This window comes from Sinohyriopsis cumingii, chromosome 17 (assembly GCF_028554795.1).
Source record: "Sinohyriopsis cumingii isolate HCF-2022 chromosome 17, ASM2855479v2, whole genome shotgun sequence".
Taxonomy (NCBI): Eukaryota; Metazoa; Mollusca; class Bivalvia; order Unionida; family Unionidae; genus Sinohyriopsis; species Sinohyriopsis cumingii.
In genome coordinates, this window is record NC_142977.1 from 87827951 (window position 1) to 87846538 (window position 18588).

Genomic DNA, 18588 nt, shown 5'->3' on the forward strand with positions numbered 1-18588 from the left:
CATTAATTTGCATGAATACTGTTTAAACTTAACATTCCATTCAGTGAATAAGTGAATTCTTTCTAGTAAAGTAATTATTTTGTCACAAGAATAATTCACAGAACATGTTGGACTTTTCTTGTTTAGAAGAAATGAAAATCGAAAACATAATGTAATAATTGGTTCTTTGCAAAAATCGGAAGATATGAAATCTGGAGGTAGGCATATATGGAGCGACCCCAAAAAGTTTTCTTTTTTTTTTTTCTTTTTTTACCTCTCTTTGCGTGAAAGTTGATAGGTACGGTGTAAGGTCGCTTACATCAAAGCAAACTACAACTCAGTTTTTGCAGTATTAGCATAATTTTCGATGCGTTATTTCTGAAACTTGATTATTGTATTTTTGGAAATATCATTAAAGTTTAGCGCAATGGTGCCAATGATTCGACTCCATGGGATGTGCTTAATTCAGCGCGCAATCAAACCTACAATATATATGCGGTGGCGCCATTATATAAATACGTACAGTAGCCTAATTGCGAACGTTGAATCGAACCGCATTGTTTGTTTGTTGTGTTGTCATACTGGGATTACATTTTAATGAGTTATGTATTTACAATTTCAAAGCAAAGTAAAAACGTAATTACCGGTGCACTGATATAAAATGTCCAATGCAATAATGCATAAGCAAAAAATCGAGTTAAAAGGGAGAGGTTAGTGTTAGGACTGGGCAGCCTGGTGTCAGGATAATGCGACTGGTGGGACATCATGCTACATGTCCGCGGCATGATGCCCCAGTGCTAGACACCATAAACTGCAACACTGCAGACATCGTACTAAAATGACTGCAAAATTGTTAAAGCTACGTTAAAAGTTGATATCACACATACACACGCACACTTCTTGATGATTGCCTAATTGATATGTCTTAATAATTTTTCCAGTGTTGATAAAGAATCTTTGATGAAGTGTTCATAAAACTGTTACACTGGTAGAATAATCTTGAGTTTTGGTAACACGATTGTCATTCTGAAAGCTACTGATTTTTACTTCATTAGTATGCCTGACAGCTTCCATATAGTGAATGGTATTGCCATGTATGTTGGGGTAAAACAATCTTTCAAATTTTAATGTGGTAGTTGTCTCCTTTCACACCTTGATTAAGGTATAGCATGAAATGGTGTCTTCTAGCAGAATATTTGAGTCTGACAATGATCTTAAAATATGACGGGTATTGTGACTAATAAAAGAATTGTACCAATAGCTTTGCTGAATAGAAAAAAAAATCATCTTTAAACAGGGGACTGGAGTGTGATATATATTTTTAGATCATCGATTAATATTCTTCTTTCCTTATAATGACAAAAAATAGAGATGATACATTGATCTGGAGTCTAAATTTTAGATTGAATTTTATATAGAGTTGTAAATATAATATTGGTGTTGCAGTAATAGAAGATATACAACTTACTTTTTAAACAGTCTCTATCACAATTATCATTCTCTCTCTCTCTCTCTCTCTCTCGTGAACTAAGGCACACAGATGCACAAACACTAACACATTTCTGATAGGATTGCTAACACTATTAGAAACAAGCCAAATGAACTGGTCTTGAATTAATGTATCCCTGTAATAAGGGTTTTTTTTACATTAAGTCAAATACTGGCCAGACTGTATTGAGACTTTTAGCATCAAAGTTAGTACTATGTTCTTATTGGAGTAAACCAAAATGGCATCTTCCAAAAGGTTGTACCAATGATCATTTTATCTTCCAAAAGGTTGTACCAATGATCATTTTATCTTCCAAAAGTTGCACCTATGATGCAAGTTTCCAGAAAGGTCTATTGGAAGTATACATACAATAAATACTGCACTGAGCAGAACAAGTAACTGTGTCTGACTTTATATTAGTTGATCCTATAGTTTGTATGATGCTAAGTCAACATCAGTTTAGCACTTTTATTTTTTCTTGTCTTAAGGATTAGACATATAGGTGTATTGCAAGAAGGAATCCTTGTGGATGTGAACATTTTGTTGCTAGCTGTCATGTTCTTATTCATCATCCCAAAATGCTGGCAGTGTATAGGCACTCACCAATTACTGTACTACCATACTTACCTGCATGTAATGTGCACCTTACTGCAGACAGTGCATTCACTGATCCTTTCAAGAATCTCACTCTTTACTGTATTTCTCCCATGGTAAGACCAGCCCTATACATTTGTCCAAAAGTAGGGGGTAGACTTAGTCTGAGCCAAAGATATAGCTAGTAAATACTGGCACAAATTTTGTTTGAAAAAAGGAAATGGGGCCTATTATCAGGCATGGGCCTACCACGAGATAAATGTGATACTTTCTTGTATGGAACTGTGTAATTTTAATGAACGGTATAAACCATAAGCTGCAAATACATTATACAAAAGTAGATCAGGGTCCACACTTCTGCAATTGTGTATGTTGTATACTTAAATCAATATGGTAACTGTATGCATATGTAAACTGGAGTATCTTTAGGGGAGCCCCCGAGTGGTCTAAAGATGTTAAAAACGTTAAAATTAAAATAAAAACGTAAAAAAAACGCATTTTTTTCTCAATAAATAAAAAACGAAGAAAAACGTTCCAGTAGTTTTTAGGCAACACAAAAATCAGTATTTTACTTATTTACACGCTACATACCAGTTTTAAAGTTTCAGTGATACAAATATGAAAAAATGTCAAAAGTTTTAAACCGTAGTCCGGATAACATTGAAAATTTTTTCACTCAATGTCGTTATCACCATCTGACTGATCTGACCACTCTATGGTTTCCTCCATATAATTTATATTGTCCAGCTTTTCCTTTAGGCGAAGATTTGCATGCACAAACACTACATCTCGCACTCTCTTGCACTACATACGGTTTCGCTTTTTCGTGTGAATGAAGTCATATAAAAAACGCAAAAAATAAAAAAACGTTAAAAAAAACGCGTTTTTCGAGGTAAAATAAAAAACGAAAAAAACGTTTTTATCATCTGTGGTAGACTCTAAAGCGCTCACCGTTACGGATCACTGTCATCTCACCTCTGTCTGCGTGAGTTCGAGTCTCGGACTCGGCTAATGTGGTTATGTGAGAAAGCTTGCCAGTAGCTTCTCATGGGTCGGTGGTTCTTTCCGGGTGTTTCCCGGGTTCTTCCTCCACCATTTACACTGGCCGCCATGTATAGCCTATCTTGTGCTGAAAAATGGCGTTAAACCCTACAACAACAACAAATCTTATGGGGAGCAGGGTAGGGCAGAATGATGATAAGAAAATGACCTTAATAAGGAGAAATAAATGAGTTTATTAACATGCAAATGTATTGGATGATCAGTCGTGCATTTCATGCCACACAAGTCACCAGGAAATACACATTTATCAATATTACTAATAATCATAATGATGATGGCTGACCTATATAGCAAGAAAACAAAATTATCAAATAAAATTAGCTTGTAATGTTCTGTAACATGTATGCAAAAAGACTATCAAAAATATTTACCAGTTTACTGGCAGGTAAATTGTAATTTTAACTGATCTTGTAAATGTACTTAGGTAACTTTTTATACACTGAATCCCTTTTCTCTTCTACTAGACAAGTTTTTGTTTAATATACACAACTGTTGATTGTAATGGAGCATGACAGCATGTAGCTCAATGCACAGGTGAAGTAAACAACGCTACCATATACACCCTTTTATGACAACATCCACAATACAGGCAGATCTGTGTAGAATGGCTTTGGCATCAATTAGAAGTGGTTTTTATTAACAGGTGGCATTTATTGTTTATTAGTGTATAAATGGGAGCAATAGAACCTGGAGTTTATAAGCAGGTGTTCTTGATATGCAAGAGATAGTTTTAAAAACTTTTGACTTCACAATTAAGTCATATTAATTAGATGCATTCCAATCAATTTATCTCCTAATTACCCTTCTTCTCCAGCTGTCGGTCAGAAGTTGTCTGTTCAAAAACAAATTGGTTTACAGACCAATACTTATAAGAGGCTGCGTGTAAATCATAATGTAACCTCATTTGGTGTGTTCATTTTGTATGACCATGAGATAACACTGAGATGGTTTACCCCAATATTACAAATACAGATTGTTATATCTATATTATCTTTCATTAGGTTTTTGCCAAAATTTCACTGTAAACCAAAATTTACTTTTTAATATTATTGTAGTAAATTTAAAAGAGAAGCTTTGCATGTTAATATACTTCATGTATGCCAACAGGCTTGAGGCCACCGTTCCCGATTTGTATGCTGTTTTCTCATGATATACATCGCCCCCCCCCCCCCCCATTGTCTTCAGCTTCATTTTACCGCATTCACCATGCATTTGCTGCTCTGGGATATGTTTCTTCATCTACTTTTGGAAACTAGAACTTCTGTGTATTTACTCTGTCATCTTGCCCAACTGCTACAGCCACCTTTTGTTGCTGAACATACTGCCATCATGTGATACTCGCAAGTCTACCCATTTCTGCTATGATAGATCCTACGTAATACAGACTAACAGATATTCTATACTACAATGTACCAGACAAAACAACCTTGAAATACATTCATCTTCGCATGAATGTAAAAGACAGCAATAAAAAGAAACGTTTCAAGACTGGCCAGCGTATAACAGGAGGACACTTTTTAGTCGTCTCCCTTTTGCCTTTTCCTCTGAAGCCATTGAAAACTTAACCGTTAATTTGAACAATTCAAATTCCCCTTCAGTAGTCAACCTTGAAATCCGAGCTTCCTATGTGCATCGCATTATTCAATGCCCAATTAGTTGGACATCCCGAAAGCACACATAAATAGCAATACGTCATTTCAACTGGTCCAAGCAACATTCACAATGGAACAAAGGTCAGTCCATTTAATTTGTCTCTACCACTTTCTTCCTAATAAAAAAAAACACAAAAAAAACAAGCTGACTGAATCTCTTATTTTGGAGATGTTTTCTGTCATCCTAGATTATGGAAAATCAGTATGTGGTAGACTGATTATTCTTGGAAATTTCAACATTTTCTTTGTCTTGAAGAGTTCGACACATCAAAATTCCTAGAGTCCATTCATGCTTTTAACCTCAAACAGTCTCTTATCCAACCCATCAATACACATGGTCACACTTAAGACTGGATTCTTCAGATAACTGGTAATTATATTGAACAGTCTTAATTGGTGTCCCATAAACTTGCATCAGATCACGTCTGTGACCTATGCTATCTTGACGTATCAGTCCCTAATCCACAGTCTTTGTTTGCTACCAAGAGAAACTTCATATGATTAATAAACACAACGAATGCATTACATCCAAGCAAACCTAACAACTTTGTTACTGTCCAGAATAGAACAATATGATAAGTGCCTGCTTTCATTGCTTGACAAACATGCCCCAGAAACCAAATGCAGAATATCAAATCAGAAGTGTTCTCATGGTATTGAGTGTTAGGGACCAGCCCTGTGCTAGGCTTTGGCTTTCGTCCGGTCTTACTGTATACATAAGCAGATCTATGAAGCTGCAAAGAGGAATGTTATAAAAACATAGTTCATATAGCAAAATGAGCCTACTTCAATACTAAGTTGACTGAAATTTCAAACTGAAAATGTCAAGGAACAAATGTATACCACTTCAAATGACCTTCTTGTCGGTTGACCTTCCTGCCCTGTTTGCAGAGTCCTTCCATGACAAAGTGCAAACTATTTAAGACAACAACATGAAAACACAATTTTAATCGACTCATTGTCACCACACAGTTGTGATAAGAATTTCAAAGGCAACCTTTAATAACATTTAAGCTTGTCTCTACGGATTTCTTATGTACAATCCTGATGAAGAGCATGTCAAAGTCACATGAACTTGATCCAGTTACGACATCACTGCTACTGGAGTGCTTAGATTCAATACTGCACTCACTAACCAATGTTCTTGATACTTCTCTTTATCTGTTGAATTCCCATCATTTCTAAAAACTGCTGTTGTAAAGCCTCTGTTAATGACCCTAATGGATTAAAATCCTACTGCCCCATTTTAAAATTCACTTGCTAAAAACTGAAAGACATGTCCTAAATACGTACATTATACATATTACCATACATAGAGCACACCTCTCATTTAGGAAATGATGCGTAGTAATTACATTGTACATTCGTAACGGCGGCAATATTCACAAAAACGAAACCTTTCACAATAATGTTTCTTGTCCACATGATAGATATTTTGTATTCAAGAAAATTATTCTAAATCTTACGTGGATAAAGTACTGACTCAATCAAGATCACTTTTCCGACTCTGTGGTATTAAACTAAGTAACAGAAAAGAACAAGAACCAACAAGTTTTTGTAAAATTCCACAAATATTTATTTCCCTGGAATTCTCTCTCTCTCTCTCTCTCTCTCTTCTGTTGACTAGGCCTTGAGAGTATGTGTACTGTATGCTGTGTCCTGTTAGTTCTAGTGTATGTGCACATTGGTTTTTGCTTTTTCTTTATCCGTATGACCCAGAAAACACCTATTAGGTGACACCAACTCTACACTAATTGCGTTGCACCTCGGTAAATGCCAGTTCACACCTTCCAAGTGATAGGGTGCGTAAACGAACACTGCAAGCACATTACTATCATCCAACTTGTACTCACATCCTTCATTAACGACTGCGACACACACACGCAGAGCCCCGGTCACTTTTCTAGCCGCATGGCGACAAAAAACAGCTTTTAAGTCAACAGAGAAAAAATGAAGCCACATCGAGCAAACAATGAGATAAGGGAATTAGAAAAAATACTTCAACACTAGACGGATAGAAACAAATGATGGATCTTTGTTGGAATGTACGTACAAAAAAGGATCGCAAGAGATAGACATGTTAAGATTATCGAGAGATAGAGTGAAGGGAGTAGCCTCAGTTATGATAGCGATTAAAGTCCAATACCCAGACTGCTTGAACAAAATCTACTCAATAAACCAGAAGGGATATCAAGGGTTTATTGTGCGCCCAAAGGGGACAAAACCATTACTACCCTACGGAGAATTTCAGATTGCTGGAGAAAAAGCGTTAATCAAAGAACCTAGACCATTTCTGCGAAAGATAAAAAAGCAAACTGTAGAGTTACACCTATCTGACATTCCATTAGAAATACCTTTGGAGGTTACAGTCCAAAAATTTGAAGATAAAAGTGATCTCATCACGACTGGAAACAATACCTTCGACATCCATATACAACGGCAATAGAATTCTGGAAATAGAGAAAACTAAGCTAATGGAAGTAAAAAGAGCGTTCTTCCTTCATGGTTATTTTTACCAAATCGTGGTACAGAGGGTGTATATAGTACAGAAAGTGCAGTAGATGTCAACAGACCGGACATACAACACACAAATGCCCCCAAAATCAAGAGACAACAAGGGGAATACAAAGACGACAACAACAACAACAAGTATCAGTAGATGAACAAAGAGTAGAAAGGCAACCTACAATAGAACAACAACAACAACAACAAAGCCAACAACGAGAAGAGGAACGAATCCACACGGAACAAAGAGTACAAAACCAACAGCAGCAAGAAAACCCAACTTCAAATCAAAAGCAAAAAGTACAATAGCAACAACAAAGACAACAAGAGGAACAAATAAAAGAACAAAACCCCAAACAAGGGAAGCCACTACAACAACAACTAGAACGGAAAAAGGGACAATCCATAGAAAGTCCAAAAGACAATAATAATACAAGAACAGTAAGCAACAGTAAAACTGCAAAATTGTCAATTTCCAAATCAACAATGTCAACAGCACCAGCAACAACGACAAGAAGAAACTCTACGAACTAAATCATCGACAGTTATCGCAGAGCAAATACAACCTGCACGAGAAAATCAGATACCCAACTCCCCAAACTCAACGCCAATTACAGGACCCTAGAGCAAAGCAGAGAGCAAGACAGAATTAGAAGGAAGGAAAAAGGACCGCAGAAAGAGGAAGAAGAACGAAGGATGGCAGAATAAGCAGAAGCCTTTTTAGCGATGGATGAATATTTAGATTAAATAAAATAAAAAAACCATATATATATATATATATATATATATATATATATATATATATATATATTTCATGACCAAGTACCGATCTTTCGGGCTGTAAAAAGTGAATTCAAATCACATTGTCCGTTCTTGCGTTATTACCTGAAGCACGTAACCGTAACCCTTAGACACAAGAATCAGATTTTCTAACGAATGCATCGACCGGTTCTCCCCAACGAGGTATTATTGGATTACTCTCATCAAAACGCATCTTTGGACATGCGTATCATAGAACTCCGATGATCCGTCCGCTAGCTAAGTACCAAGCACTCATTTCACGTTATAGGGAGTGTTGTACGTGGCAGACAGACAGATGAACCATCCTTACATTTGTCTCACCAAGGCCGATCTAGCAAACCAAACCGCATGTCAAAATTCCAAGGCGGTACCGAGATGAAAATAATGATCTGGCAACTTGGCCAGACTGTCTACGGTGCTAGTTTGGAGTACGGGCTTTATTTCAGTTTATGTTGGACCCTCTGTTGTGTCACTCGAATCCAAGTAACTCCATAAGCCCTCAAGCTACCGTCATAGGTTAGGTGTCTGAGCGTGCGTCCTTTCCGGGCTCATCTGGCAGGGCCAATGCCAGCAAGCAATTCTTAGGGGTTACCAAGATATTCACAAAATATAAAATAAATTAATCTAAAAACGACTAAGTCAAACTTTCATTGGAAAGGCTATAACTTAGCACAAAAAATGAAGCTCTCTATCTCAACAAGGTATTAATAGATTTACCTCCTCAATAACCGTCTTTGGACACAGTTATCATAGAACTAGATGATCGGTCTGCTTACTACAATACCAAACACTAGGAGAAATTCTCTAGTATGCCCCGATGAATGTCACAAAATTTGCTTTTCTGACTATTGTGGGCCCTCGGAATTGTGTCCTAGTCGTGCTAACCTGTTCGCTTCCCTGGTTACATCCTGGAACGGTTTTAATGCAGTAGTTTGTACTATTTTAATGCATACTGCAAACATAAGATGTTACCCTTTGATAAATGTGATGATTATTCTAGGTCATCTGGTCCGTCAATCATATTCACCAAGGACGCCATTTTTCTCCTACATACTGTACACGCTTACAACGAAATTGCAAGAGAATGTAAAATGTACCGTACCATTATTCGGTATTCGGGCCGAGTTTAAATTGTGGGTATTGTGGGGTGGGGAAAGTCAAGATATGGGGATATTTTTCCAGTTAAAAATAATTTATAAACTTCACCTTGCTTCATGTATGTTTTTTCTGTTCTTAATGACACTAAATGAACAGTACTCGAACCAGACATCACAGAGTGACACGAGGTTGACTTGTTCAGGAATGAATTCCTAATAAAACAATGTTGGATGAGAATCCTTTGAAATGGTGCAAAACTCAACAGCACAAGTTTCCATTTCTTGCACATGTAGGCAAGAAAAGGCTATGCAATGCGGCATTGCCGTCGGAGAGTCTTATTACAGCAGGAAACGTTACAACCAAAGAGGGCTGCTTTGAGTTCATATGTCAGGAAAAATACGTAGTGACTTGTTTAACGTCTTACTAAAAACAAAAAAGTTAATAAAAAAGATAGTTCAGATGTATTGAAACATTTAAAACAATAATTACGTAAAGTTTGAATTAAAGCGCAGACTAGAACTGGCAGCGAGATTTTTAATTGCTGGTAGTTTTACCGCTTTCAGGTGTTTGTAGACTTTCTCTTTTATGTTAATTTTATAAATAGGTTCAAATGACTACCATTTTAAGTCTTACATGGTAACACCACTTAGAGATTTTTTATGTAGAAAATGTTATAGTTATTATTTTAACACGTTTTGCAATATGGGTTTGGTATATCGCAATTTGGTTTTGGGCGTATCGTTGCACCTCTATTTTCTTTTCTCACGTTAATGGTGTTAAATATAGAAGCTTTCACAAAATATCAAATCTGAGCTAACTTCAATGGCATACTCAGAAAATCCGTCGTTTGATCTAACACTGCATAACAATAGCACGCCGGTGATATTCGCTAGGTTAGTTAGGGATCTTTATAATTCAAACCCCCACCTCGTTGAATAGTAGTCCCAAAAATGTTTAAGGCAGGCACCAGATAAATATATAGAAAGACACACGTATAAATTCATACACACGACTATGTTACTTTGTACGCTGTATGTGTCTAATACTGTACAATGCTTTTAAAACTGGGTGGAACCTATAGCTTCCAAACAATGTATAGGTTTGTATCAGAAAAGGAGAGTATTCGCTTATTTAAACTTTTTGCTTATAAGGGACTTAATTGTAGGCTGTAACATAAAACAATGACTATGTGTTGATTGTCGTCCTTTTAATAAGTTCAAAGTGACTGTCCATGTAGTCGTGTGCTTGTGTCTTTCTCAATTTGGAGGGCAACATCAAAAGCCTTTACTGCACACGATCAAATTTTTGTGGCTCAGAGGTCACACATATATAGTGATGTAAGCACTGGGATTGTTGCTTTGATTGAGAGATAAGATAATAGGGTGTATTTCATCCAATTAAAGGATATGAAAATTACAACATAGTGTATGACAATATCTAATTTAAAACCTTTTCGTTCAGGTCGTGCATACCCAGGGGCGTATTAACCATTAAGCAGACTAAGCATGTGCTTAGGGCACCAGGGCCAAAAGGGGCACCACAAAGTTGAGAAAAGGGTTAAAAGAAAAAAAACGAATGAAGATTTGTAAAACAAATTTATAAAACTAGTGCAAATTTATCATAATGTTCTGTTTCTTGATCATGGTGCACCCAAGGGTTATCTTCCCAGGTGTACCACAAGGAGCACAGCTGGCGCAGTGCACTCTGACCTCTGTCGGTCAGCGTGGAAAGGAGGGGAGCACCAAGATTTGTTGTGCTTAGGGCACCAGTGAGCCTTAATCCTCACCTGTGCATACCCCACCCATCTACGCATCCTTTTCAACACACACACTCACACTAATAATAATAATAATATTAATAATAATTAGGACGTAATAGAGCGCTTAATCTTTTAAAAAGCTCTATGTGTTTTACATCAAAGTTAACACACAAGGGCATACAAATAGTTTACATAGAGACAACATCAAACACATGAAAACGTCTCACAAAAACTATGAAAAATTCGTAAACAAGATAACATCAAAAACATAAATGGTTTTAGAAAAATAACCTAAAAACACAATATCAGTTTATAATGCATACAGTAAAGTTTCAGTCGATAAAAAAGGTATAAAAAATATAATGACAAATGGATGAATGTCAGATCTGTGCAGTGTTCTTGCTGGTAGAAAGTATGTATCTAGAAAGCACGCTTGAATGGCATTATGGTCTCACTGTTTCTGAGATCATTTCAATAAAATATTAGTTAATGAAACGTTTTAAAGTAGGCTCAAATAATGCACACTAACATAAGTTATTCTCGGTTTATCGGCAAGTAAACAAAATTCTCTATATAGTACCGATTAAAGCTGTTTTAAAATGTATATGTAAAATCTGCAACAACATCCCACCCAAATGCATTTAGATAAACCAATACAACTAACGGAAAAGGTCTAGTCATATAGGATAAAAGATACCAGGTAAAGAAGTTAACGTTCTGCAAAAGGTATATAAAATTATCTAAAGCGGTAGAACTACGAAATCATTAAAGCAAAGTTCAATTTTGTTTAGATAAACCGCATTATTTTTAAAATGTTAAAGATTTTCTTTGGTGGTGTTATGTTGGCTCATGGGTTAAGATTATGGACTCGTGTCCAAATGGATGTTGGATCCCATTCCCATTGTGCTGCAAAACAACAAATGAAAACAAACATCAAATTTCGTGTTAATTTCAAATTGTTTTTCTTTACTGTGCAAGTCTCCAATTGCGCGTACAATTTTAAAATACTATGGGTCCAAATGTTTTGAACAGTGTGGTAGAAGGAAAAGATTATATTAAAGTATGATTAAACTTAAAATAATTTGCACGAAAATGAATTGTAATTACTTGTACAGAACAGAGCCGGATCAAATCAAATGTTGGGGGGGGGGGGTTCCAAAATTTCAAAAGGCATCGACTTTCCTCGAAAGGGCACCAGAGCAAAAGAGTGTGTGTGTGTCTATTTACTCAATGTTCATAATACCCAATAAATGCATGCAAGAATAAAACGATGGTCAAATTGAAGGTGACAAGTGATAATATGCTTGTTGGTTTGTGTATGTTTCTTTGTTTTTTGCCGGACCCAGCGTACACCCTTAACCCCACCCAACCTCTGATCTGGCCCTGCAGTGCCTTATCCCGGCACTTTTCCAAGTTATGCATTTTGACAAATTTCACACGTTCTTCCCTCGCTGGGAATGTAATGTTTTGATATATTCTACTATAATATATGAGTGTGCACAGTAATAATTTTGTACATTTTATTTCTTTGTGATCCCTTTGTATTGTGTTCAAATCTATGTCGAGCAAAGCCGTTGAATGTACACATTAAAGGATATATATATATATATATATATATATATATATATATATATATATATATATATATATATATATTCTTAACTTTGTAACCGATTAAAGCATCAGAATCAGAAAAGTTAATAAAATCACTAATACTTAATACAAAATAACAAACAAACATTCATACATTGTTTTTAAACTTAAGGAATATGTATGCAACATTTCTAGATTTTACATGCATAATATCACATCACCATTATTTAATTGAGGAGGTGGGGCTGGCAGTTCCCTTGGAATTTTCATCTAAAAATATTCAGGGTATATATATCTATCTGTGATGAAATACAAGGAATTTGGGTATTATACTGTTCTAGAAGATTCATCAAATTTGATTATATGATTTATATAGTCTGCAGGTTTTGGCACCAATGTAACTAAATACTGGAATGCATTGACCTAGTGGTTAGAGCATTCGCCGCTGAAGCAGGAGGTCGTGGGTTCGAACCCCAGCTAAGTCATACCAAAGACTTACGAAAATGGTACTAACAGTTGCCTCGCTAGGCGCTCAGTATTTAGAGGTTAGTGTTGGGACTGGTTGGCCTAGTGTCAGGATAATGTGAATGGGTGGGACATCATGCTACATGTTTGCAGCATGATGCCCCAGTGCTAGACATCACGCTAAACTGCCACACTGCAGATATCGTAGCGATATGACTGAAAAATTGTTAAAGCTACGTTAAAAATCCTAATCACACACACACGCACATTTATATTCAGATGAACAAATTTACGCTGATTTGCCTTGTCCGAACGGCTATTTTTAGAAACTGACGTCACTGCTTGTGACGTTTCACAGAGGTAAAAAGTACATGCGCCATTTGTATCTGTCTGAATTTAATTAGTCTTTTTAGTTGTTGTTGTAGGGTTTAACGCCATTTTTCAGCACACGATAGGCTATACATGGCGGCCAGTATTAATGGTGGAGGAAGAACCCGGGAAAACCCCTGAAAGAACCACCGACCCACGAGAAGCTACTGGCAAGCTTTCTCACATACCCACATTAGCCGAATCCGAGACTCGAAAGTCTTTTTAGTAACTTACATTCTGCATATCACCTTGCCAAAGTAATTAAATACCCTAGATGTAGATAGTGACCTTATTTCTGCTCTGGATAGTGCAAGATTACATTCCTCACCCTCCTTTACTTGTCTACAGCATCTGACGCAACAGACCATGGTATATTAAATTTACTTTTTCTGTGTTGGTAAAGTTTTTCATGATCATGCTTACATGATTTTTTTGCCAAGTTATGTCTAGAAACTGCACAGTGATTAAAATAATGCTTAAATGTCATGAAAATATTTCCAGATCAAATACATACCGTATGTACTCACTTATGAGCCCAACTGCAAATCGCACAGAGCAAGATCTGCCATTGCATAATGTGTCTACAGATCTGGGTTTATGTAGTTTGTTAGGAGTAATCAGAAAAATCTACAAAATAGATCCTGATCTACAATCACATTATGAAACAGTAGATCAGGATCTATGTTGTTTGCAGTTTCACTCGACTTATAAGTGAGTACACACGGTATACAGAAAAACATGCCTACTAATATTTAGCTATTGCAAATGGTTTGGGGGTAACTGTGTGAATGTAGAGAGCCCAGGATGGACAGACAGATAGAATGACATGTAGACATAATGATTGTAAGGAGCAGGCAGGAATTAAAAGCACAAATGAGACTTCTTTCACCTTATATCATGCTGTAAAGTCATTATTTTTGAGGATATACATTTACATAGTTTTGACACAAAATTACATTTTATTGCTACTGAAATTTCATGGATTAATAAAAGAGGTTATTTTGTCACTTAATCATATGTCTTTTGGAATTTCTCTCTCAGTTGTTTATAGCAATCATACAATCCAAACAAGGTTGCTGTCCCACAACACAAAAGTGAATTTGCTATACAGTCATTTTAAATGCAAGGTTACAATGAAAATTAGATATCTCTCACCCTAGGCCTACATGGGAACTTAGTGTTCTCTTGTACTTGGTTGTGTTTGGCACATCTATCAAGAGCCATGACATCATACCAATGAGGAAAAATAATTATCCTCACATTCTGTTAAACACTGATTGGGTGAGTCAGGATTGAAAACTGTTTCCATCATACATTACCGATTTTTTACCTGGGAGTGTCTGTGTTGTTGTGACATATATATATATATATATATATATATATATATATATATATATATATATATATATATATATATCTTGAACATCAAGGGGATTAGCATGGATTCATTTACAGCCAGTTTGTCTCCTTTCCATGCTTTACACAGCAGGTCACACCTAGGCTGGGTTTACATTTTAAATTCCTCAAATGAGTTTGGAGGTGAAGAGGAGAGGTGGGTGGGGAAGAGAGAGAAACAATTTTCTGCCACTGTTAATACTAATATTTGCAGAAAAATATTTGAGTGGAAAGCATATTTTATGTCACTGGAAGATTATAAGCCAGACAAAATTTTGCACAGCTGGGAATTATTCATGTAGAAATAAGTTGAAGATTGGTCTGTAATAGAATGAAAAGGACAACTGAAACTGAACTAGTTTTGTACTATGTACATCATGTATGAAACAAATCTTTCTATTTTCACAGTGGATATGCAGATAGTGGATTTTCTTTTTCACCAAGATATTGTCTTCTTTTATCATCAGATTGTTTGGTTGAGGTGGGGTCAGGTGAAAATCCTGGATAGAATATAATTTTGTATTTTTTTTACAAATACAAACAACTGAATTTTTTCAAGCTTTTTGGAGGCCAGATATTTTTTCAAAAACAAAAACACCACCCACCCACCCTCATTGAATGGTCACTGCCTAATATGACCATTTTGATTGGAACTTAGTATACAGTAGGGTTCATTGAAGTTTGTCCTAGATGGAATATTGTACAATATTTTGATGGATTTACCAGATGGGAAGAACCTGTGCAGGGCACTGAACTGCAATATTAATATGGGCTGTTGTAACACTCATCTCAAATTTGCTTCGCTTCTTTTGCAGTGACAGGCAGTCAGAATCATTTGTCTTGCCTGATTGACTGCTCAATCCCTACTTCACCACTGTTGCTGCTCCTGTAATATGGTACACTGTACATATACCATAGTAATAAAGTATTTAGTACATGTATCATAGTAACAAAGTATTTGTATCTAGGAAAGACAAATTAAAACCAGCATTCCAAGGTAGGGCATCAAAGAAATCTACAGCAGATCAAAGCAAGTGCTGTTTCATTTGTGCATTTTGCTCACTGGCTGGTGCATGATTGCATTTTTAAACAAATTTATAAGGTTTATAGGGGTATTAAGGAATAATATTGAAAATTAATGCAGTTTTAGTGGCAGAAATAAAATTATCTGTCCTCAGTGATTGACCATTTAATGAAGGAAGGTGGGCAGACATTTTCTTTTGAACCAGGATATATTTTATTCTTTTACTTCAAGATAGTTATTATTTTTCAACAATGGATTAAGTTCTTTTCTTCTACCAATCAAAGCAAGAATATTTTTTAAGCTATTTCGACAAAACAGCATAGCCCCCATGCCCCATTAAATGGGCAGTCTGTCACAGCTCATTTAGGTTTTGAAAAAGTAAATGTCATACTGTTTATATATATATATATATATATATATATATATATATATATATATATATATATATCCCATATTCCCAAAATGAAGGATAAGATCCCCCCAAATGTTTGCATCAAGAAGTGCAGAATGCAGAAAGCATGGGATGGGGGGAGACCAAGGGATGTTATCATGTATCACTCCATCTCACTATACGTCTGTCATCAAAAATAGCCTGATACACCATATTATGTGCATATAAGTGTACAACAATATAGAAGTTATAAGTGATGGTTTTAAAGTGATCATGGCTGTGAAGCAACTTGTAAACTCTATGTGTACGATTTGATGATAAAAACAACTGTTGGTATCATTCCAATTAGATGGAACATACATGCCAAGCTGTACATTTCATTTATGTTAGAGCTGAAAGGATTTTTACACAGGGTCAGGTGTTTGCTACCTATGCATGCAGAAGTGCTTTTGTAGTTATTAAGGGGGAAAGAGGAAGGCCATGGTTCAGTGTTTACAGTTGTCCATTTTACTCACTTGCTTCACTGTGTGATGCAGACTTTTTTAATAAAAATTTGGGGGATATTTTAAAAAAATGCAAACACAAGAAGCTTTATTATGATGAGGTACCAAAAAAGATCTTGGATTTTTTTATATAGAAAAATGTAGTTTATACAGCAAAGTTTGAATCTATTGCATTTATGTTCTAAGAATTTTATATATATTTTTTCACATTCAACTATTTTATTGTCTCTTTACCTTTTCAAGAATTTTAACATCTTTACCTTTTATCTTGTAGGACTGTGTGTTTATATTAATTTGGAAGGACTGGTCTTCCAAAACATTTTTGATTTTTTTAAAAATCCATTTGTTTTGAAAACTTTGATCACTATCTAGCTATTAGTTGTAAATATATTTATATCATCATTTTAAATATAGTTAATAATTTAAGAATACGTCTAGAAATTTGTGGAAAGGTTTGGAAATTGTAATTTCTTTATCTATTTTCAACATACTCTTTCCATGGCAACCAGAACCAAATAAAAAGAGTCATAAATGTAATAGCACGCCTTGTACATGTCGTATTGTATAAATACAGGTATCAATAAAATTTTGAGAGGGAGCAGAGATTTACCCTTATTTAGTGTAGGCTTTATGCTGGAAAATGGTACAAATCAAACTTGACAGAGAATTTCTTACTGTAAATCCTCATACCAAGTTTGGTTTGAATCCATTCAGTCCTTCAAAGGTTACAGAGAGAAAACATTATTTGACACAAATGAAGGAGAAAGTTCCAAGTTAAACTAGGGCTTTAAATCCATTAAATTTTATTGGAAAATGACAAAAATCAAAGTTGACCAGGATCTTCTTAATGAAAAGCCTATAACCAAATTTGGTTTAATCCATCAAGTCCTTCAAACGCTCCTAAGTAGAAATAAAGTGTCCGACAGAATAGGATTATGACTCTAGAGCTTAAATTATGTAACACAAAGTGAAACCATCAGTTTAAGTAATAATAAAAATATTCTACAATATAAGGTGGAAATTTAAGACACATTATTGTTAGACAAATCCAAAATAATCCTGAATCTCCTATCCAAATGACTTATCAAAAGTAAAAAAAAGAAAAATAATATTCTGAATGAATTCCAAAGTCTTGAATGTCCTGACATAACAAAATTATGAAATCCAGAATGCATTTAAATGAGTGTAAAAAAATGTCCCAAATAATGTTTGTCCAAAAGTCAATGAGCACTGGAATAATTACAATGAATAATTTAAGTAATTCCTTTTGGATTATATCTGATGTCAAAAACACAATTGCAAACTCTGATGATGGATTCCCCCAGAATGATATAAAACAGGAATGAATAATTTCTAATAAAATCCCAATTTAAAGACAATTTCACTAGACCTATAATGTACTTGAAGGTGAAGATTTCCAACAGAAAAACCTAGTCCAACTGTAAACATGAGTGAACTTGAACTTTTGCTACATAAACATGTTAATTACAACTTACAATCATGGATAAATTAAATATACACAACAATGGGATCAATGGATGGATATGGACACAACTATATACCCCCCTAAAAAAAAATAAAAAAATAGCAGGAGCATTATATAAGCATACATGTGAACCATTCCGTCAAAAACCTTTTTCCCCCCGAGATGAGTGGTACCTCCCATCCTTCCCATCACTCGAAATAATCTCTTGCATATAAAAAAAATGTATTATTGACAATTTGTATGTTTTCCATTTTTCAAACCTTGTTTCCAGTGTAGTATATTCAGTCATACGCCAGTGATCAAATGACATAACTGACTTAAGCAAGGCAAGACAGTGTAGTAGTTAATTTCAATCAGCATAGAACAGTCAACATCCCTTTCATTCATTCATTAAGAAACACTTCAGGAAGCAGCTACAAGCGG

General features: G+C 35.4%; 2 protein-coding genes across 4 annotated transcripts in view; one reads left to right on the forward strand and one right to left on the reverse strand.

Moving 5' to 3' along the window:
• The window catches only part of LOC149779382 (dynein heavy chain domain-containing protein 1-like), a 457419-nt gene that overhangs the window by 436485 nt on the left and 2346 nt on the right, over positions 1-18588 (forward strand). The gene's annotated exons all lie outside the window — the stretch shown is intronic.
• Positions 1-18588, reverse strand: part of LOC149779383 (protein boule-like) — a 207236-nt gene that overhangs the window by 87692 nt on the left and 100956 nt on the right. The window lies entirely within an intron of this gene.